Source organism: Lygodium microphyllum, chromosome 11, assembly GCF_053477565.2.
Source record: "Lygodium microphyllum isolate KBCC chromosome 11, Lygodium_microphyllum_v1.1.10, whole genome shotgun sequence".
NCBI classification, from domain to species: domain Eukaryota; kingdom Viridiplantae; phylum Streptophyta; class Polypodiopsida; order Schizaeales; family Lygodiaceae; genus Lygodium; species Lygodium microphyllum.
The window spans coordinates 118,970,380-118,975,259 of record NC_141145.1 but is presented as its reverse complement, the minus strand read 5'-3'; positions in this window follow the sequence as shown (position 1 = coordinate 118,975,259).

Here is a 4,880-nt window from a genome sequence, read left to right as displayed (position 1 = left end):
AGGCAGCTTAAATTTTCAAACGTTAAAACCTTATCAATTTCCTTTTAAAGGCCAATCTCAGGCAATGCCCGTGAAAAGACAGGTTCGTTTGATCCTCGAGCCGGCTTGAGTTTCATGAATTATGAAAGGAAAGCGGCAAGCTTTCTCAAAATTATGTAAGAAAGGAAAATACCTTCTCAAAAATATAATTTTGAAACTACGCCCTCTGCATTTGGATTCTTCGAGTGCTTCATGCGAATATTCGACGCAACACAGTTAAGGCATTTCACACCCGAATGCATGTCTTATGTGGCAACAGGGTTCGTAGGCGGTTGAATTACAAAGAAACCAACTGCGAGAGACCCCAAAACTTTTATGTTATTCATAAGTATTTATGTATTTAAGAACATAGCTTTACACATGTATAAATATGCTTTGTAAATGTACAAAGAGATCTAAATGTTTTTTCAATATGATTTTAGGATGTATCTAAAACGAAATCAAGAATATTATTCACATTGCACTTACACCATGCAAAGTACAACACAAACAGAGCAATAATATATTATTAATATTTAATCAATATTAATTTATTAATAACATTTTTATGATAGTGGAGACTTTAATTAATACCTAGGAAAAGCCCTCCTATCCAAAAAACTTGGTGCCCAACAAACAGCCTAGAGGTAGGTCAAGACCAACTTGTCATAGATGGCTCCTTGCAAGAGAGATCCCATGCTCCTAATGTTGAGAGAGGTCCCTCGTTCTGTATCAGTTCAATGAGAAGCTATGCACCGTTCATGCTTATACCCAACATCAGCATGTAGTGCAAGCCTATGCCCATATTCTAAGGTTGCTTGTGTCATCCACCAGCTCTCTCTCTCTCTCTCTCTCTCTCTCTCTCTCTCTCAAGCATAAAGCAACTTAATCATTATAATATTTATGAAGATTTCTCTAAAGCATGAAGCAACTTTTGTTAGAGAAACTTAGTTGATCTCATACATGTAGAAATTGTCTCCAACACCCATACCATTAAATAGTTTATTTATAAAAAAGTGTGATTATTATGATATATTCAATTTTAATATTATGAGTTAAGATTAACATATCAAATTACACCACTATTTAATAAGTACAAAACTTCAATGTTTATATAAATAATGCATATTGATATTGTGTATTGATATATACATGTGTATCAATATTAATGGTCAATTAATGTCATTGATAATAATATTATGATTATTATGAATATGTTAGTATTGAATCTCTAATCAAATGATACTTTATTCATGCTCATAAGTAGATTCATGTAATTAATCTTTCTCCTTTTTTTTCTCTCTTTCTCATATCTTTACGTGTGTACGTGTGTGTGTGTATATGTGCATATGTATGTGTATGTGTTTGCACATATGTGTGCATGCGTACATGTGTATGTATACATATACGTTGTGTGCATGTTTTATTGTATATATACATTCTTGGGGGTTTTTTAAAAATATACGCATTGCATGCACATGCATATTCAACTATTAAAATATCATCTAATCTATCTTTAAAAGAATTCATCTCTTTTGTAATAGTGTATGTGCATTTGTGGGCATTTTTAGAGTATGTGCATGGTGCATACATATGTTCAACCATTAAAGTATACCACGCTATCTCATCTCATCCCATATATTAAATTCATCTCTATGAGAGAGAGACAGAGACAAAGAGAGAAAGCATGAACAACTTTCAAAGGCTTGCCTTATCCATTTTCATTATCATATCACCCCTCCAAAAAAAAAACTTCTTTATTTCTTGAATAGCGAACCTCTCTCTTGCTTCAAAGACTCACCTTTCCCCTTTTCATTATTATATCATCTCTCTTTTTTAAACCTCTCTTTATTTCTTGAATACCAAGCATCTCCTTCTTGTGCCACATAGACTTAGGAACCTTCTAGTTAGTTCAAGATCCCCCAAGGCAAAGCTCTAAATAATATATACAGTAGCATTTTCAAGGCCTCTTATTGAAGTACCCTTGTATTTTGATCAAGGTGGATGACATCAAGGCTTAAGGGTGAGCATCGAAAGGGGGATATTAAGACTTACGAGGAGGAGGATCAAGGTTTCTTGAAGGCAATGACTAAGATTTGGGGATTGAAGTTCATGGTTTTCTAGGGGTATTAGATGGCATAAGACTGTCAAGGTCTCTCTCTCTCTCTCTCTCTCTCTCTCTCTCTCTCTCTCTCTCCTCCCCTTTGCTCTCTCACTCTATTCAAGGTGAGAGACAACATTAAGGCTTATGGTGTCATGGGATTTTATGTTTACAGTGTGAAAAATGGAGATGATGTGGATCATGTAGGTCTGCATACTTGGTCTACATGAGCTTTTAGGACATGTTACAAGACATAAAACAGTGATTCTTTAAGTTCACTTTGCTTGGATGTCACTTAGTTTGACAAGTCCACTTGGTTTGACCATGGGACATAGTATATGCCTTTGTTAATGACTTAGGTAACTTAAGGGTGCCTTATGAAACTTAGTGGTTATGTGGATGAAGAGCAGGGGCTTCAATGTGTTTTTTGGGGCATTTCACGGGCGTGGACTGCAGGGAGAGTGTTGGAACAGTTGGTTGGACCACTGGAGGAGCTTCCAAGGCATGCAACTCAAGCTCAACTCAAGGGGAATGGTCAAGATTAATTCCATGAAGGTAAAGTGTGATTTTGCCATGCATTTTGGGGGAGAGGAAGAGAGCTATGGTGCTATCCTAAACAAGGAAAAAAAAGGAATCCATGACCAACAAGACCTCTTCTTGCTTCATCTTTATTCTCAGGGATTTTCTAGATGCCTAGAGCTTGGTTCTTGCTTTCGGGATCTAGTGTACCACTTCAGATAGCCAAAGGTGTGATTTTTCTTGGTCTATGGGCTGTTTTGGACTGTTCAAAACTGTCATACATAGGGCAGCCCACAATCCACGCAATTTGGGCATGTTCAAGTGGTGGTGATGCTTTACAACAGATGATTGCTTTGTTGTAGCAACAACAATAGCAACAGTTGTTGTTACAACAACAGATGCAAACTCAGCAGGAAGCAGAAAGAATTGATTCCTTAGTTATGAATGCATCGCAAGCAGTGGGACAGGAATTGAAGCAGTTTAAGGGTCAAAATGTTTCGGCCTTCATCTAGTTGTATGAAGAAAAGATGTTGTTTCATGGGGTTATGCATGGAGTCGGTATTTCTCCTGTTTGGTCATGCATGCATTGTAGGATCGGATTAATGAGTTACATAGAAGAGACGTTGATTGGGCAGCTTTTAAGGAACCTTTGAGGGAATATTTTTTCTTGGAAGATGCAAGCTTGGTAACTAAAAAGACATTTATAGAATGTTGGTTGCCACAGCTTTGCTCCATGATTTTGAAAGTTGGTATGCACAATCGGATGCCGATGAGTAGCAATCATTGGAGAGCTATAAAATTGATTTGTATCTGAGGGCTACAAATCCTGTCTTGCAAGAGAAGCTGACTAATCGTTTAGAAGATGCATCTTCTGAAACGAGGCTGAAATTAGATTGGGCCGATGTAACCAAGGCAGTGTATATGCTGGTAAAGAGAGAGCGGAGGAAATTAAGATGGGATACAGGCACCACACTTGCCATTGCTCAAAAGGGGGCTGAAATTGTAGTCAAAGCACCTGTAGCTATGGCGGAACAATTAGCTATACCTATTGGTTTGGCTCTTAAAGGTGATGCTGTGGATGAGCTAATCAAGGACACGCATGATTTGAGGCTGAATTTGACTGAAATCAATGTAAAGGTTGAAAAATTGGATGTCAAGGTAGAAGAGAAGGGTTGGGCAGCAACCCAAAGGCCATATAGAGAGGGATACGAGAGGAGATGCATTTGGTGCGACAGTTTACAACATGATAAGCGAGAATGTGCAACCTACCATGAAGCAGAGGTGAAAAGGTGAGTCTTTTGGAAAGATGGCAAAATACATGCAATAGAAGCTAGTCTTCCAATAGAGCCAAATTTTGAAAATGGTGGTATGCAAAAGAGGTTGGAAGAGATGGTTGCAAGGACAACATTTATTGCCATAGATGCAGCCACATATGGTTTGAGAATTGAAAGGGCTGATGAAGCTTGTAAAGGATACATGGCTGAAGCAAAATCTTGCGTTTGGATCCAAGCATTAGATTGCATGAAAAATGGCAAAATAGCAATGGTTGAATTGGCTAATGCAAGTCAAAGTATACAAGGGAGAACAAGATGGAATGCACCAGTGGATTCATTTTTAGCCTATGCTTATTTGGCTGAAGTTCATAATCAAGAAGCTCTTGTGGAAGAAAAGAGAAGAAGAGAAGAGGACATTGTTGGTCCTTCCTCTTTAGGTCCATCTAAATGCATAACACGAAGTAAAACGGAGCAGCAGAAAGAGGCTAAAAAAGCCATACTTGAACATGTTATGGAGGATGCATCTCAGGAGAAGAAACAAGAAGGGAAGAAAAGGGGCAACCATCCCGGTTACAAGTTACAATTGGATCTTGAGACTGCTACAAACCTTTAAAACATCTTGGAAGAACGCAGACTTGGCAATAGAGCGGAATTCACACTTGGCGAAGTTCTTGGAATCGCGAAGTGTAAATTTCATGATGCAATCATTGATATGCTAAAATGAAAAAGGCAGTTTTATGGTGAAGTTTTGCAAGCATTTATGTAGGTTGAAAAATACATAGAGATACAACTTCAGAGGGAGTATGATGATGCATGCAATGCCGTTTTGGAACAAGCTGATGTTGAAAATGGTCTGAATGAGAATGTAAACAACAAGCTTATGGCTGAAAATGGTATTGTGGGTAGCAATAAGCATAGAGAGAAGGCTATGTATAAAGGGGATGTCCATTAGCAAGTACATGAAGAAG